Below are 20,073 nucleotides of genomic sequence, written 5' to 3'. Positions count from 1 at the left end.
AATACTAAATTAAAAGTTCTTAAAACTTTCCTTTCTTTGAACACATTTATCCCATAGTTCTTAGCAATATGTCTTTTACTAAAGTAAGATTTTTTTTAAATGAAATATTCATTGCATTTTCTGATTACCTTTTTACATAAAGTCTTGAGGAGCTGAAATTTGAAAGGAGAAAAACAAGTATGCCTATTTGTTTTTCATTCTCAAGAATCCTTCCTTCCTTCTATTATGTCTAAAAGAATGTTCTACCCAATTATATTCACTTAATTAATACAAGTTGCTTTCATCTATTTAGGCAAAAAGGAAGTTGAATTAAAAACTAATTAATAACATAGGTCTTTTTACATAATTGGTTCTCATATAATATATGTTGTATGACTGAATAAGTAGTCGATATTTACAAGCATTTGTTCATTACAAAGATGTATTGTGTAGTTAATGAATATTCACATAGTAGTCTTACATGTGATACATAACTATCAATGTTGGTGAGAAACACACAGCATTTGACATAGAAGATTGACGGCATTAAATTACATTCCTAAACAACTAAATTCTTTTTTAAAAAATGCATATTATACAATACAGTAAAAATAACTGTGTTGTAAATATTAAGAATATGGACTTCATTTTGCCATCTGAGTTTCATAACAGAGTTATCCAAAAGGTACAAGAAATCATATTCCAAATTTATGTGCCCAGTTCTCTACATCTGGTAGCTTTCTTGAACCAGAACATAGCAGAGAATAAAAGGTCTGCTTTATGAGCCAGAACTGGACTCCAACCACTCCTGGTATAGCAACCTCACTCCAGTTACTTGGTGATACAAGTTCATCACGGTGCCAGTAGTCGTTTCATGCTCAGTGAGCCTCATGAGGCTACCAGAGCAGTCTGGTTTTTCAAATGTCATTTTCCAAGTTACCATTTATATTCTTAAACTGCCTATATGTGCAATGAGTCAATCAGATTTTCTAGCAGTGAAACTAAGGAAAATATATTTAAACAGTATTACAACTATTTATTTTCATTGTCTCATTAATGAAACAGCAACCTTTTTTTCTGAATAACCTAATGCATTAGAAGCATTCGGGGTGATACCCATTAAACTTTGAGTGCATGATATAAAACCATACCCATTTTAAATGTATTTTTTCATGTTCTTTATATTGGAAAATAGTAAAATGTTTATTGACTTAGTAGAAGGGTATAAAATAACTATATTATAAAATACACCAGAAGCCTATGCTTGCTTGAAGGGAAAGATAGTGTATAATGAAGTATTTCATCAACTTTGATCAACTATGATTTTTTCATAATCATTAATATCAATCTATTTTTATCTGTCTATTGAAATATCTTGTAGCCTTCTTTGGTAGGAACACAATTCTGAAAAATATTGTTTTGAAGGATATCCAACAAAAATTAAACAAATCAAATAGTATTACTGATTCTCCCACAATGTTTTATAAAATCCCTTTTTTTGTTTTTTGGTACCAGGGATCAAACTCGGGACCTTGCACTTGCAAGGCAGGCACCGGAAACACTGAGCTAAATCCTCGGCCTGTAAAATTCTTTTTTGCAAACAAGTAGAGAAATACATAAGGACATGCTGTCAAATATTCTAAACAAAAGCAAGAAAAAAACATATATTTCTGAAATGAAACATCTGAATAGTATAAAAAAATTTACTAGATGTATTGATACATACTGTATATGTGAAAATGTGTTGATGTTCTAAAAAATAAATATCAAAATCTAGATAAATTACTGTAAGTTTTAAAGGGGTCTTATGCTGAGATAGGGTACAAGAAAATTTTGACGATGAGACAAAGAACATCACAGTGAAAGATAGAAAATAAAGAATACTAAAGTCCATAATTTTATATTCAATTATTTTAATTTTACATAATCAGACTACTTTTTCCTACTTAACATTTTTCTTTTCCACTAATAAAAGAAGTAAAAATTACCACAAACAAAAAATTTGTTGGTCCCTGATTGCAAACAGGAGAAACTCTTTTAGAATATTTGTACTTTCAAATTCTTGATTGTTTCAAAGTCCCAAGTATAAATGTATTGTTGCTACACTTAAAACTCACTATGTTAATAAAATTCAAAGATTTTATTTTGACTTATTCATATGAAGTCACTATTAAATATTTATTAAAATAATCTATAAAGGGACCAATGCACAGAAAATAGGTTTTAGTTCAAAAATTTAAATATGAAGAAGAGAAAACAGAGACAAAGGAAATCTCCAAGGAGAATTTCCTTTCCTTCTCTCCTTATGGTCATCAGCTAAAAGCTGATCAAGGCAAGATCATCCCCAAAGGACTAATTTAACTATTTCTGACTTTCCTCAGCAATATAACCCTGGAACTAGCTTTATATAGCTAATTATATTTTTATATTTTAAAAAATGTTAAACCTAAAGATTTATCCCACTGAATTACTCAGCATTAAATAAAATAATAGATTAATCTAAGATATATTTAAGGAGTCAAGATACAATAAAAACTGGTGTAATTATTCAAATAAGTAATTCAAAATTATTTTTAGATCATTACTAAACAAGAAACTCTAATATCATCTAAGTAGTCATCAACAATGTAAATAAATCTCTACAATAATTCTAGTCTGGTACAATTGCCAAAGAATAGATCAGAGAAACACAGTCCCAAATTGGGCTTCATATCTAAATTAATGTGTTACTAATAGACAAGCCTAATATAAATCATAGCTTTCTTCCTTGTAAAACAAAATACAAAAGATATTTTATGGTGTTTTTAAAAGTCTTGCAGAAGACAGTTGTTATGTAAAATATCTTTGAAAGTACCAAATGTTAAATGTTGATTTTCCATTATGATTATATACATACATAGTACAAATAATATTATCATTATTCTAAAGGTATCTACCTATAGTAAATAATTAATGACTGTTTAAGTAGGCACTTTTTATCCTCTGACACTCTAGAAAAGATAAGCAATTTTATATTAAACCTCAAGTCTTTTAAAAACTCAAAAGATTGAAACATGTAATTTATGTTATGTAAGTTCATGTGTAGATTTTATGAACTTAATATAATGCTTAATGCTGGCTCTTATAGGCACCCCTTATGTCATCCTTATTCATCATTCAATGCTTCCACTTCAGCTTCTTTAGAGTAGAAAGTATAAAGAAAAAAAGAAAGAAGGAAGGAAGGAAGGAAGGAAAGAAGGAAGAAAGGAAGGAAGGAAGGAATTGGGGCAAACCCTGAACACTATTTAAGTGGCATCAACACAAATGATAAAAAATTGAAAGTCATCAGTTTATCTGGCAATGCTCATTAATGACATGCTACTGAATAAATGAGAAAATTCTTCTGGGTGCATGTAACTGGTGAACCTCCCCTTGTTGTTTTCTATGTCTTAATCTCTGAAACCTATGAATCTATTCACTTACATGAAAAATGCACTGGAAAATTTGATTATATTAAGGTCATGGAGATAGGAATAGTACCCTGAAATGAACAGGTGTGTAGATTCAGATTACAGGGGTCCTTAAAAATGAAGCATCAAACTTTCCTAGCTCTTGTCAGTGAGTGAGATGACTGCACAAAAACTGGAGAGACACAATGTATCCAGCTTTGAAAAGGGAGGAAAGGGACCAAGGAAAATAAATGCATTCCAGAAGCTGGAACAGCAAAGGGACAGATTCTCTCCCCTATAATCTCTAAAGAATGCATCCATTCCCTCACCTTAATTTTAAATAATTGAGGCCTCTACTGGACTTCCACATAACTTTAAGGTACATAAGGTAATAAGCGTGTGTGGTTTGAAGCTACTAAGTTTATAGTGATTTTCTGCAGCACCAATAGGAAACTAACACAGTGCAGGACTGTGAGAAGTCCATGATAGTCCAACCTTATCTGATAGCAGTTATCTGTAATAATAAATCATAATCATATAACCAGAGTTAAGGACTACTGCATTAATGAATACAGTCAGTTGTAATAATAACTGATACTAAAGCTAGTCTAAACAAAAATTCAAATCATCTGATAAACCTTTCAAAATCACCTCTGCTGCATTTATAGATCTGATTTCTTAATATAAATAAAATTACTGAATCAAAACCATTTCATATTACATTGTTTATACTTTCAATTGAATTTGTATGGCAAACAATTGTATTTCTAACCTTCTGAACAATGCTAGAGGCCCAATGAACATTATTTAAAACCTATTTAGCAAAAAATGTAGCATGATGAATTTGATCATTAAAACCTAGACAATTTTGAAGTTGCACTGATTTTTAATTTTAATATAAAATAAAGAAATAAAAGATTTTACTCTCCTAAGTAAAGAATTTGGTATTCTAAAATTCTATAGCTAGTATTTTTAAAACAATAAAGTATATTATATAAGTATATTCTAAACATAATTCATGTTAATATTATTTGTATATTTTTTCACATAATGAGAATTTAAGCTTTAATAAATGACTGTTAGTAGTTGTTTATGTTTCAAATTAATACAGTAAATTATCGTGTTGACCACTCAGTTAAAGAATATGAACTAAAAATAATTGTTTCATTGTTAGAATTCAAAAGCAATTATGAATATAACAGTTTAAAAATTGCTTATCATTCTTCACTGGTTAAGTATGACAGGATGTAACATATATATCTGAAGCTTCAAATATTTTTAATTAAATTAATGTAGTTCTTTGGCACAGTTTCCTGGTTTTCTAAAGTTTCAAAGATTTCAGTTATTATCCACCAGAAAGTAAAACTAAAATAGCTAAGCAGAAAAAAAATGTAAACATTACATGCTTTGTTTTAAACTTTGAGCTAAACAAAAAACACTTTATGTGATAATCTACTTAAATATTTATTATTTTAACTATAAATAATAAATATACCATCTCATAAAACTACATATGATCCTCACTATTCACAGGACTTGCCAACACGTTCTATTTTTTAAATAATTTATTCTCTATTAATCAGATAGAAATAAAGGTAACCTCATAACCATTTTGTATCAAAAATAAATAGTACTTGATCTACAGTTTGAAATATTCTTAATCAGCTTCAAGCAATAAATAGCTCAGAAATGAAACACTTTAATTTTATTTATTGCAATGCTTATTATACAGTCAGATGGTTTTCATCACAAAGGTCTCATATACTTTCATCTTCACAGAAAAATATAAAATGTCCTTTGAAATCAGACAGAACTTCCAAAGACATCAGTCAGTCCATTGTGGAAATATTACAGTTTTGTCACTTTCACCCAAGAGATTTCTATCAGTCGCCAATCTGGTGTCACTATAGAATTAGAGCTACAGTGCACTATCAATGCCTGCTGTGTCCTTTGGGAAACAAAGCTTTGCTGGTTGAACTTTATGATTTAGTCCCAAAGCAGAAGAACAAAGCTTTGAGAAGCAGACAAGATACATTCTTCTTCTAAAATTCTAAAGACACAAGATAGAATCTATTTGCGATTTTTTTGGTGTATTATAGTTTAAAATGAACATTAAACAAATTTATCTGGCATATAATTTGTATTAGCTGTCCTTTTGTGTTTGCTTCAACAAATTGCATTGTTTCAGATTTTTCAAAGGTACCTGTTCATTTTTAACGTGCCTTTTTTTGCCTTATGGACCAATTACCAGCACAGAGAGGTCCCTCTGTAAAGATGTAGGTAAAGGAAATAAACCCTCCCCTCTGCCTGTTATTAAACACATAGTCCCAGAAAGCATTTCTTAAGACTAATTATGGGGATCAAGATATGGATGGAGGGGTGAAAGAGGGGATAACGATGAAAAGGAGGATTTTGTTATGTACATGTACCAACTGCACACCGGGAATGTAAACATTGTGTACTGCAAACATGTACAAAAAAAGAGAAAGTGATCAAGAAATGGATGGGGTGGAGGGAGGGAAGGAAGGGGGACTCAAAAGGAACTAAGATGTGTTATGTACCTGCACCAACTTCCCAAGGAATGCAAACATTATGTGATATATATACAAGTACTAGTAAATTAAAATAAAAACATTTTATTATAAAATATTTAAAATATCAACTTAGAATTTATTTTAACTGTATTTTTTCTATCATCTTACTATGAGAGCCTCATTGATATTTAAAAAAAACTGTAGAAACAGTTATTTGGATGAGTATAATGTAGCTTTTTTCTAAGCTGAAGTTATTGCACGTGTGATCTACTCTTTCCAGTAAATGCATTTTTACACTGATCATGATACTTTTTTTCCTGTTGGATATGGTTTGATGCTGTATGCTTTGAATCCTAACTAAATACTAGGGTTTTTTTCTTCTCTATTGTATTTTTCCTCAACTTAATTGAGTTATTTGGAAAATAATCTACCGTAATGACTTGTGCTCTGCAAAAGTAGTGCCTTATTATTAAAGACTGTATAATATTTTCCAAGATGAATGAGAAAGAATTATTTTCTAAAAGATAGTTCAACAAATTCAAAGCAACAGGCCAATCAGCACAGGATACTTTCTTTTCTATGAAGCTGAGATGCTCCCTTAACCTTTCCTACCTGTATTAAAGATCCAAAACCTCACAAACAGATGTTTAAAATAAAATTTTAAAAATTAACACAAACAAAAGCATTAAAGAAATTATCTTATTATTTAGAAGTATAAATATATTAAGTTCACATTCATAAACTATTTTCCTCTTAGCTTATAATAGATTGGAAGGTTGCTCTAGCTGATTACACATTTTATATACATTAATGTTCTAAACACAACTTCAATCCTCAGTGAAAAAATGAAAAATATTAAAGAATTTAACGTACAGACTGCCTCATAAAGGTGCACATTTGCTTTTCTTGCTTCACTTAAATACTTAGTAAAGTAAAAAATGAAGTATTTCATTAACTTTTCTTTTTTATACTTTTTGTGACTACTCAATATAGTTTTGGGATTCAAGAGTTAAAAGTATTTTTAAGGATTAAGGTTCTGCTAATTTAGCAAAAGTATACTTAGGAAGTGGAATGAGAATCTTCAAAGGTGCAGGAAGAAGCTGCATTTTTAGCAAACACCCACTTTTTCCAAAGCCTTTAAAATACCATAAGGCAATCAATTGTTCAACGTTTTGAGAATTCCACACTGAGTTGATTGAGGTCTCTGAGAGTTGCTTGAGTTGGCTCGCTCTAACTGTAGGTAAAGCAATGTACTCATTTGCAACTAATAAATGTACGTATGTGTGTTTATTAGCACACTAATCAAGCTTATAAGGACTGGTGATATTCTATATAGCATGAATTGTGCCATGGCACAAAGCCCTGCATTAATATATATATATATATATATATATATATATATATATATATATATATATCCCGGTGAAATCCCTCAATTACATGTGATTTTGGAATAAATTAATTCAGGAGTAATTGTAAATCATCTGTGATTTAATGTACCCCAGTAACATAACAGCAGAGATTAAGATGAAAATATAGGGTTACCACTGTATAGTGCACTATTCAATCTGGTAGCCAATCCCCACATGTGGTTATTGATCATTTGCAATGTGATCAATAATAAAAAGGTAAAATGCACAGCAAATTTTAAGATAAAAAAGTAAAATATTTGATCTATTGATATATTAATATTATAATATTTTGGATGTACTGATTCAATAAATTATTTAATCAATCTCAATTTTTAAATTTTTTAATGTGGTTGCTAAAAGATGTAAAATCACATAAGTAGGTCACATTACACTTTTGTTGGAAAGCTCTAGTCCATAAATTTAAAAAGGTAAACAGATCTTAGTGGGAAAAGGACACTAGGGCAAAGTTTGCACTTCACTATCAAAGAAAAAATAAACCAACCAACAAAGAAAAAGGTATGCTTTGGGGCTTGATGGATATTACTGAATGATCATTCTATGCATATATTAAATTTTTGTTTCATTTTGTTTGCTTATGTTATTTTAATAATATCCTAAGTGGGAAATTAGAACAGAGAACAAAGCAAGAGTTATCATTCCCTGGTTGCATGTTTAAATTCACCTAGGAAATTTTTGGAATATTCCTACCTAAGCCCTACAGGTACAGATTCTAATTTATACGGCTGTGACACAGAAGCTTTTTAAAATACATCCCTGACTGATTCTGATGTGAAGCAGGGATTGTGAACCAATGCTTAGGTTAAAGGATGAATTAACTTACATCCAATAAAGAGGTTTAAGCCCCATTCTACCCTGGCATACATATAAGGATAAGAGATATATACTTCACCTCAAGAACCAATTTTGGTTCCTCAAGGTTTATGTTCTCAAGAAAAATGCAGACAACACGTCAAAACTTGCAAGAATGGACTTTTATGACTCACTAACATGTCCTTCATGGAGAAATGACATGGGAAATGGTTGGTGTTAACTCTTTCAGGAATTTATTCCTGGCCTACGTATTTACTTCCCTGATTTTTGACTTCTCATTTTCATTAATGCCAGGCTAAACTGAAAGTAATTTATAATTTATCCCTACCCTGACCCCACTTCAGAGCCCTTTAAAAGCACTTCTTTGGACTCCTTTCCTCCCAGTCTGCCTAAGCGCTAACTTTTCATCATTCCAGCTACTGCTAAATATTATCTCCTTAGAAAACCCTTTCCTACTGAACTATTGGTAAAAGAGCCATCTAGTCACTAGGTTAGTTTCCATAATTCAATAATGTGCATTGCTTCTTAGTTGAGATATTCTCCTTCATTGTTCATTTATTTGCATGGAGGGTCTTCACAAACATAGATAAAGTTGTGAGATAAATTAAGTCTCTGAATTCAAAAAGTACTGGCACAGAGGAAATATTGAAAAAAGATTTACTGAATTAACAATTTAACAAATAAAGAATACTTTTAAAAGTAATTTTGACTTTGAAGTTTAATGCTCTATTTACAAGGAGCGTACTTTAAAATAAACTTTCACTCAAACAATATAATTTGTGATTTATTTGAATTGTTCTAAAATGAATTATACTTCCTGCAAAAGAAAATCTTTAGGAGAGTTTACCTGATGTCAGCTTCTAATTTATTGAGATCCTATATAAGTATATTTACAGGCAAGCTGTAATAATTTCAGGTGTTGATTTTTACTCTCGGGATCACAGACCTTACAATATTTCTTCCAAAATTTTGGCTTTGAACTATTTCACTTAAATTTATCAGGAAATTGTCTAAGGACATAAACATATTAAACTCAAATTTGCCATCTATGCATCTCTTAGAAGCACAAATAAAGTGCAATGAAAGGTAATACCAAAACTGAATAAAATCACAATTTTTTGTTTGTTGTTTTGGTACCGGGGATCAAACTTGAGTCTTTGCACTTGTGAGGCAGGCAATGGAACCACTGAGCTAAATCCCCAACCCATAAAAATCAGAATTTTATATTGCCTTAATCCTTACCATAATTGTTCTGTAATCACAATTTATTAAACTACTAATTTCTTCTAAATCCTGCAAGTCTTTTGACTTCACATAAAAAATATAACATTAGGCTAGTAGGACGAAAATATATGCATTATTTTATTATGACTTGAGTTAAATAGTTTATTTTCAAATTACATATTTTAATATTATCTATTAAAATATATAAAAGCTCTATGTATTCAGCGTATATCTCTAAAAGGAAAACTAATTCACTATGATGAAATACAGCTATGAATGAATTCTTTAAGACTGTATTCTATGAATCTACTACACTCAAAAAGGATGAAAAAATATTGGAAAATATTTGGTAAGAGATGAATGGAAGACTAAGAGGAGTTTAGGATTTTTCAGAGTAGACCAGCACTGAAAAAAGCTTCTATAATGATAAAATGCTTTGGAATACTGCACAATTAGTAAGAAGCTATGGGAATAATCTTATAGAGGTATCTTAAATATGATCATCAATATAAAAAAGTTCCTCTACAAATTTCCAAAACAATATATAAAAAATATTTCAGGGAAGTTCTATCAATTCAAAAAGCTCATGAGTTTCTATATGAATTTGATCCACTGGACCCTTACTTTTATCTTATAATTATATGCTGTATCCCTTTATGAAATCTTTGGGATGGGCCAAGGTGTTTAAAATAATCCTCACTTTTTATTACATGATCTTTCAGCTGTATTTAATGCTATCAAGCTGTTTCACTTCTCCAAAGGAAAATGTTTTAAAGCAGAAAGGTTTTATTAATGCTGGTATTGTTTACTAGTAATAAATAATAGGATTGGCTCCCAACACAGTCTGCCTAAATATATATACAAAAGAAGAAAGCGTGGGAGTAGAGGAATAAAAAAATCCAAAGCAATGAAGTTATGCCATGTTCAAGGAACAAATATCCACAATGTATGTAAACATATATATATATCTTAAACATGATTTAAGAATAATAATAACAAGAATAAAAACAGAGAAAGAGAATTTAAAGAGGGAGGGAGGTTGGTACAAAGAGGTAGGGGAATGAAAAGCAGAAACAATCTGTGCTATATACATGGACCTCCTCCTCACAAAAAAAAAGGAATGTGAACTTCATGTACTGTAAACTTGTACAAATAAAATTTTTTAAAGTCCAAAGGAATCATAATCTAAAAGCAATAATTTAGAAATAAATCATAGTTGTGTCTTTCACTTTCAGCACACAAATAAGTAAAATCTAAATAGATTTGTCTAGGGAGAGACTGTCCATGTGGAGCTACCAAACATATATTTTATTTTTCTGTGTTACGTACATTTTTGAAAGGTGAATTAGGGTTAATGTAACAACTGTGTAACAAAAGTAAATAATTACCATAATAGTATCAATATAGAATCAATCCCTATACTATAAGTGAAACAATAGTCTTCACTTTAAGGTCTCCTGCCTTATGTATCTCACGTCTATCTCTTTTTAAATAATAAGAGATTCACTGTCTTGCTGGTTTTCAATCAGAGAGAGGGAAGTATCAACGAAAATGCCCTGCAATAAAGCACTGTAAAGTGATAAATGAACTAGTATATGTGATAGCTGAACTGATTATTGACTGTGAGCAGCTTTCAGTTCAGTAGAAAATGACTTTGGTTAAGAGGCCTCCAGAGTTACAGTTAGAGGTTAAGTTCCTTTTTTTAAAATAATAGTGACCAAAAAGACAGTGGAACACACTAGAGTAATCAAAGTAATCAAACAGAAAGTAATAAAACAAAAGTGCTCCATTCTCCCCAAAACAAACTTAACATATTTACCTTCAAATATTAGAGATGAAAAAGGTACTTTAAACAAATATATTCACAAACAGTTCTGTTCAATAGAATAATGCAAAAGCAATCAATTTTTATTATATAACTATTTGACAATACAAAAAAATCAGCAAGAGTATCCTCACAAAATGCCAAAATGCATTCTGAATTACATATGTTAGAAGAAAACCATCCTTTTCACATTCTAAAATTTTTAATGATGATATTATTTATATTAGGTTTTAAAACTGTACCATGGAGATCATATAAAGTGCAATATTCTATAAGAAAATTATACTGATGAGCTCAGAACTTCTTTCAGAAATGCTTAATTTACCTGAAACTATAATACTAATTTAATAATAAACAAAATGGGCATATTGTCTAGTATGATTCCTTAATTAAGTGGCACTCAGATCACCTTGAAGTGTACTTTTTTTTGTTTTAGGGAATTTACAGTTATTTCCTCCTACTTATTTCTGCAGGGCTTTGAATTTTGAATTCTCTCTACCTTGAATTTCCTGAGTCTCTCTGACAATAAAAACCATAAACACATATGATTATCTTAGGTTGAGAACCTACTTTCTCATTAAGCAAATGAGAAGGATTGGCTGGACTAATTAAATAATATCTGAGTTTGCTTCCATTCTGGAATTTCACCAAATGACTCCGGAGAATTTGACTAAGCACTGACCGTTTTGACTGATCTCTTACTGGCTGAAGGTAACCTCTAAATCGATCCCAATGTCCTCTATTTTAGACCTTCACAACCAGACTCAAAGCTTTTTTTATTTTCTGAATGAAAAAAACCCATTGCTGCTAAGGCTTGCGTAGTATGGTACTGAGATAGCATTGGCTTAGAAATTTAATAGATCCTAGTTTAAGACTTAAATTATGTTGCTTTCACTGCTTCCTGTGATTCCGTGAATGTAACACCCTCTGTCTCAATTTTACCACCGAAAATACAGATAATAGCAAAAGTGATAGTTAAATCTCTTTTTAGCAATGAAGTTTTAAATAAAAAACACTTACATTTATACAAAATATTTTTCCACAAGGTGTCTCCAAATCTATCCCATCATTTTACTTCCTCTGAAGGCTAAATGTAGCTATCCCACATTCTCTAAAACTATTAAAGTACTATCTTGTGTGAAGTTTCCAAATCTAACAAAGCATTTAACCAATTAGACATCTTCTTGATCATATATATCTCTTGAAAAGCATATGCAAGCTAAGAAATTAAAATTAATTGGGAATTATAACCAGAACAGCAAAATAGCATTTGATGAAAATGAGCTATAGTCATTGGCTGAGGCTCTAATGAGATTATTTTCCCAAAGCAGAGTCTTGAAGAGTCTTGAAAACAAATGAATAGCTAATTGAGGTGGAATTCTTAAATAAAATTGTAACTACGTCTCTCTGAATCTAGGCATCACAACTTAATGCACTACAAATAACAATACAACTTTCTGCAGAAATATTCCAGAAATCAATAGACGTTCATAGGAAACACTCTCAAGTGAATGAAAGTTTTGAAATTACAGTTGATATTTATCTTCCTCTTAAAACACAGCTCATGGAATCATTGTGAAATGAGATACCCTGTACCGCTTCAAAGAATCACCATTGCATTACACTTAAAATATCTTTTTTTTTTCTTTTTCTAAATTACAGGTTCTCCTCCAGAAAGTGAAGCATAGAATTTGAATCCCACTCTAAATCCTCTGCGGTCTTAAAGATCTTGCCATATTGTGATTCCCTAAAATTACATCTGTAAATAACTTTACAGAAATTGCTGAATGCTTAATTTTGTATATTCTACATTTATAAATGACATTTCACCTTTGTTTCTGTTTATATTACTAAAAAGTACATAACATTACAGCAATATACAGTACAGCAGGGTTTTGTTTTTTCTTCTTAATGAGTATAGTTCCAATGGAATGCGAATACAAAAGACAGAGACCTGGGCACAACTTGAGATATTGAGTAAATCAGTGTTCACAACTGTGATTTGACATTTGGCATATGAATTAAATAAATACATTTCAGAGTTTCCTAAAATTGTATTTTTCTAAGTCTAATGTGTAGACCACCTTATTTTAATAAGTGACTCACTGCTCCCACTTACTATCTCAGAATCAGAATCTCTGGGCATGGATCTCAGATGTCTGCATTTTAAACAAGATACTTGGGTATATCTCATACACTCAAAGATCCAAATGTCCTGATAAAGAAAAGCCGATCTAATTAATCCAGCTTGGCTAGTAACGTCACAAGCACAAATTAGGTGGTTATTATATAAAACTCACCACAGGATCAAGGCCCTACATGGCAGTCTCCACAACCTTCCCCAGCTTTCAAATTTAACATTAACCAAGGATCCCAAACTCAATATGCTTTCCACTTTCAGCTGCATATGTTTAGACTACACTTGTCAGAATCTTTACTGACCTACATTCTGAATAATTTGAAACCCAAATGACACTATGTACCTCCTCCCTTCCTGAGAATGTGCAGACTTTGTCCTGATACCCAGGACACAGCTGGGTAAAATGCTTGTTCATATGACTTTGTAAACATCTTTACTTAAGAGTAATTCACATACTGTACAGTTTATCCATTTCAAGTGACTTCCTACCTAAATTTAGAAGATTATCATCACAGAGAGAAACCTCCTACACATTAGCACTACTTCACGTTCCACTGCCCCACCACCCAGCCCTAGGCGGCCACTAATCTACTTTCTCCTACTCTGGACGTGTCACATAAATGCCATGCTTCCATTACAGCACTAGCAGTGGTACTATAGTTATTGATTTATATACCTTCCTTTTGAAGGAGACCTGCTGAGTTTCCGGATTCTGGCACTGTGCCTGACACAGGAATACAAATCAATAAATATTGGACTAATACACACCTCTCTGTGCCGTTTCTCAAGTTAGGAGGGGTAAACGTGGCCATGTTGTAACTGGCTAAACAGAAAAGACTACTCTAGATAATCCCAGAGTGGTAAGATGAGTTTGCACAGAATGGAAGAAGTCTGACAAACCTAGAAGTCAGAATTAAATACCTTCCAAAATAACATTAATTTGTTAAACTTGGCCTTCGATATGATGTACAAACAATAGTGCATGAGATTTGCTGTGATATATAAATACTGCAACTAGATCTTGAGGAAGTTTTCACATAATTTGTTATTGCCTTTTAGCTTCTTTCATCTCTCACTCCTTCTTACTTTCCTTTGTTCCAGGGCTCCAGTGTCAAGAGGCTGACCAAAAGCACTCTTTCCCCTAGGTAGCCTTGAATTTAAAAACTAATATGAGCTCATCTAGTCTTAGTCAAAATTTCTAGGACAGCAAGTTACATCACACTGGTGTGATTCTGAATACATTGAATGATAGAATTGGTTAAAATATTAGGCAGCTTTTGTCATTTAATGGCAGTATTGTATACAGTTTTGGGATAATCTTCACTAAAAAGCATATACAACTGTCCAGAATTTTTCCTTTTAATAAATACAAATCTGCAGAATCTACTGATGACTTCACAGAACTCTATTATTGAATGTTACATGATACATCTAAACAATTTTTTTATTCTTGACATCTACTTATTTTCCTTTTTATTTCTGGCTATTATAAACAATTCTAAAAATAATATCTATCTCTTCACAAGTAGTTGATTATATCATTAAATTACATTTTAATTTAAAAAATAACAAAGTACATACAGTTTTAATGGCTTGATTAATGTAAAATTGCCCTATAGAAAGACAATATAGCATGACACTCTGGTGAACTATATATGTATGTCTAATTCCTTACACTTCTTACATGGTTGCATTTTAGAATATTTTCAGTATTTAACAACAGACAAAAAGCAAAATATGGCCTTTGTTGTTGCTGTGTCAGAGTGTAAAAATCAGTGTTTTACTGCCCTTTATTACAAGTGATGACTGCGACTTATGAAGCCTTCAGCACCCTGACCCTCTCTTTAATTCTGAACCCTATCCTTCCCAAAACCAAGTCCTGTGTTTATTCTTTATGCTAGAACCAGGGAGGCTGTGAAAATCAAAGCTCAGAAATTGTAACAACATTTTTAACATCTATCAAAATGTAATACATGTTTTATATTTGATTTGCATTTCTTCACTTATTTGTGAAGTCTTTTTTACTGAATATTTGTATTTCCTTTTCTATTTATTGATCTTTCGTATGTCTAGAAGGTTATTTATCTTTATTTATTAACATAGTTTTTTTCCATTGTTGTTACGTATCTTTGTTACTAGATATTAACATACCATATATTGATAAGTATATTTTATGGATACTATTCTTTTCATTGTTATACTATTTAAAATATAATTTTATAATGATTATAGTATCTACAAAAGTATGACTGCTCTCCTATTAATACCCAATAGTCTTTTACTTGTTTTACATATTTTTTCCAGAGATATTTTAAAACTGCTTGACAAATTAAAAACCCTCATAGAATTTTACTTGAATTTATGTTGAATGCATAGATTAATTTTTAGAGAATTACTATCTTTATTTAATATTTAAATTTTTCTACCATAGTAGCAGTGGTACTAATAGGAATAGCTGAAGGAATCGCAAATGGTAAATAAGGTTTTGTCAATAAGCTCAGAAGATGATTTTGCTGAAAGCTAATACAATTATGGCTTTTATCCATGACAAAAGCTCTGTAAATGAAATATTAATGTCAATTTTTAGATGAGGAAATTGAGATACAGAAAATTTAGATAATTTAACATTCTTCAAATAGCTAGGAAATACTACAGTCAGTGATCCAGGCAGGGAATTTGAAAAGACAGCGAGAGTCCAGCTCTGCAATTTATGAATTTTTCTTCAATTCACATCCTACTGTGATTTCTGTAGCTTTAAAATTTTCTTTACCTGTAGCTCTAAAATTTTCTTTTGATCTTGTACTCATATTTTTTTTAGATTCAGTTTTAAATTATTACATTTTCCTGTTATATTTTCAAACAATATATTTTGGTATTCCAAGTGCTATCAATTATCCATTTCAAATGAGTAATATAATGCATGTTCATTGTTTATAATCATATTTTAGTCACTTTATGTTTCTGGCAGTTATTAACGCGTAAATAATGACTTCCTTGATTCCAATTTTTACATCTCTTTTTATTTTGTATTTCCCTGCCTAATAATTCTAGAATATGATAAAGTGTCTTATTAGAAACAGACATTAAAAACACTTCATGACTTTTTTTTAAATGGTCATATAGAATTTTTCACTTTTAACACCATAGTCACATTGGTTTATAAAATCAATTAGGAAAGCTTTTTTCTTCCTCTATAATATCCGGCAGTTAAAGTATGATAGGCTTAATGATAAGAGAAATTTAAGAATGAAATTTTCTGGGTATAGTATTCTGTGTTTAGGATTGCTCACAGAGCCATCTTTCCAGTGGTAAATCTGTATTTTTAGCACTCATGAGACTATTCTTTACAGCCCCTAAACTATTAACAATTTGATACAGATTTTGCTTCTGTTATTCCTGATTCCACACGATTTCACATTATTTTCTTATATCTTTTATCAATCAAGTGTCCTTAATTGTATTTATTGATTTCAATGAATAAGTTTCTGGATTTATTTTTAAATTCTGCTACTCTGCCCAATTCAATGATCTACATACATATTTAATCATTCTAAATGCCTTAATTTTGTTCTGCTGATATTTTTCAGATAACTAGTTTATTCACTTTATTTTTAATTTAGTAATTAAATATTTAAGATATGGAAATTTTTATTACAGTTTGGGTACACATAAAGCTTCCACATGGAGCATTTTAGACTATTATTTTATTATTAGTCTGCAATTACAGTTTTAGTTTCTTCATTAATGGCTAGTTATCACCAAATTTTTAATTTTTTGAAACTAGGGTGTATTCTGTGGCTACAAAATTCTCATAATTTGCTGAATGAATAGTTTATTGTCTTAGAGGTGTGTATGTGTGTGTGTATGTTTGACTATATATATGGTAACATAAGTAAGATTTATAGCTTGCTTCTCAGTAAATTTTGTTTGCTAGATTATTTAGTAGTATACAATTCATCATTGATCTATCAAGTGATATTTATTAATTATGTCAGTACTACCATCCCTGACACTATTTAATTTTTATGATCTGATTTTGATAACCTAAATAAAGTATGCTAAACTCAGCTACTCTTAGTTTCTTTATCACTTTTTCCTTATGTTTGTAGCAGTTTTTGTTACCTAGTCTAATATGATGTCATAAATTAAATGATATTTAGAGGAAGTAGATATTTTTATTGAGGTTTTATGAGGAAGATTTTAGAGTATAATCAAAAATATTTCTTCCCTATCTCCAAATACTTGAGAAGAAAATAGATGAAGTTTTCTATTTGCATCCACAGTCTGCACTCATTAAAATTTGTCCAATAGAATAAAAATACTTCAAAGTAGAAATCACATATTGGGAAGTAGTGAATGTGTATCAAACTAATGTGCACATTTTGCATTAACAATAATATCCTTGTGATCTATATCATTGGAGACTAAATTATCATATTTTATTCTTGCAACCATGAAGGAGGAATCTAAAAAACTAATTGATTCTTAACTTTCTTTTTATACTGTATGATTTCAAAGAGTGTATGTCTCATGTAAGTTTCCAGCAATGTTTTATAAAAAATAAAATTTTTTCATGCTAATTAGAAGATATATATTTTTTAAAAGAAGATAAATAAAGCTCACTAAATTCAAGATATACGTACCAGATTTTGTTTCCCCCAACTTTAAATCACTGCATCCATTTATCTAGATCTACCTATCTGTTGCAAAAGAATAGGGGGCAGAATGAAAATAAACAGAGAGAATGAGAATTGGCAACTGTGCCAGCCAGTGAATTTTTACTATAGAACATCTATCAACTCAACTTCTACCCAGTGTCAACGGTGTGCTTAAACTTAACACTTTAACCTCTACCAAGACTGACCATTCCCACCATTATAGACTGAATAGTGTCCCCCAAAAAGTTATGCTCAAATTCTAATTCACAGTGCCTATGAAGGTGACCTTATTTGGAAATAAAAGATTTTTGCAACTGCAAATAAATTAAGATTGTTGCGATAAGACCATCTTGGATTTAGGATGAAGACTAAATCCAATGCCTTGTGTTCTAATAAGTGTAAGGACAGGAAGACTTGAAAGAAGCAAGCACAGAGGAGGAAATCCACGAGCAAAGGGCAAATGAACAGGAAAGCAGCGGCCATAGCCACGCTTGTCTATGCCTAAGAACACCGCACATTCCAGGCCACTGCCGTAGCCAGGGAAGAGTCATGAAACTGATTCTATTTCAGAAACTTCAGGAAGAACCAAACTGTCAACATCTTCATTTCAGATTTCTGTCTTCCAGGATTGTAAGAGAATAAAATACTGTTCTCTTCAGCCACACAGCTTATATAATTTGTTATGGCTGCCTTGTGAAACTAATAAAGCTCCTATCCCTGCGCTGCTTTTTTTCAGTACTTTGATGTCCTTCGAAGCAGTTACAGTTTCTTCCACATCTCCTAGAGATGTAATCAAGAATTTCTTGTGATTAACTTCCCAATTATCTAAAACAAGATAATGAAATTTGAATGAACACCTGAAGAAAAATACATAAATGTTAGGTTACAAGAAAATGATTTTGCCTTTTAAAATCATATTGACAGGGTCTAGACACAACACGGCTTCATTTTTAAAGTTTTGAACAGGATCTGAGGCAACACAAGCCTAAGGAGACTGAAGGACCTAAGAGGTGAGAGTGTATGGTTGATCAAACAATGCTGGAGGAGGGCAGAAGTTCAATGTCAACAATAAAAAAGAATGTTTCAATATAACATATAATGCTAAGCACATAAATTATTATTCTGTTTTATGTTGAGAAAAATACACAAAATATGAAAATATAAATTTTATTTGATATTACCAAGCCAAATTACTTTAGATGATGTTATATTGTATTTCTCTAGCATCTGCAAAACTATTTTAACACTTTTCCCTACCATAAAACTTTGATATTCCTCACATTTCATATAGAAAAAATTCTCACAAACTCCAGCATTATGTTTCAATCTATACTCAAGTTCTTAATTCTGTGAACTGTAACTAATTTCTCCTAAAGTCTAGCACTGAGAAACCTGCATTCTCTTCAGCATATTAACCTAGGTGCTTACTAAAATCAATGATATAGATCATCCCAGGACGAAATGGTGAGATGAAATGCTAGAAGGGTAATAAATCCTCAATCAAGGTAAGTAAGAAAAGACACCTCAGCATTTAAGGTAAGGAAGCAAGTGATCAAAACATCAGGCAGGCTGCCACCCTGGGAGGCTAAGGTAGAAGAACTCATAGTGTGGTCCCAACCTAGGCAACCTAGAAACTTAGAAAGACCCCGTCTCAAAATAAAATATAAAACAGCTGAGGCTGTGGCTCAGTACAAAGGTCCTGGGTCCAGTCTTTCAAACAAACAAACAACAACAAAAAAAAGGAAGGCAGTGAGAAAGTGATCTGTCTTCCAGCACAGCACAGAAGGGTTGGTTCAGGCAGGTTTGAGCTTTAAGGGGATTGAAGCTCAAGGCCTAGAGACAGAACTTCTTATAAAAGACTGAAAGACTTGTAAATAGGGAGGGGTGGAGAGTGGAGGGGGGAAAAGGGAGGGCAGGGGAATGGCGAACAAATAAGAACCAAGAAACATCATGCAAAGGTACAAGATCCCAATGAGAATTATAACTGTATTGTATACCTGAAATGTACCAATAAACTTAATGGAGGAAAACAAAGACTGAAA

General features: G+C 31.3%; 1 protein-coding gene across 17 annotated transcripts in view; it reads right to left on the bottom strand.

The window, feature by feature from the left end:
* The window catches only part of Tenm3 (teneurin transmembrane protein 3), a 2,554,979-nt gene that overhangs the window by 2,523,205 nt on the left and 11,701 nt on the right, over positions 1–20,073 (bottom strand). The gene's annotated exons all lie outside the window — the stretch shown is intronic.

This window comes from Heterocephalus glaber, unplaced genomic scaffold (genome assembly GCF_053883595.1).
Source record: "Heterocephalus glaber isolate CG9 unplaced genomic scaffold, H.glaber_assembly_v1.0 deba00001461, whole genome shotgun sequence".
Classification (NCBI taxonomy): Eukaryota; Metazoa; Chordata; class Mammalia; order Rodentia; family Bathyergidae; genus Heterocephalus; species Heterocephalus glaber.
The sequence above is the reverse complement of the archived record's forward strand: the minus strand, read 5'-3'. Positions and strand labels throughout refer to the sequence as shown.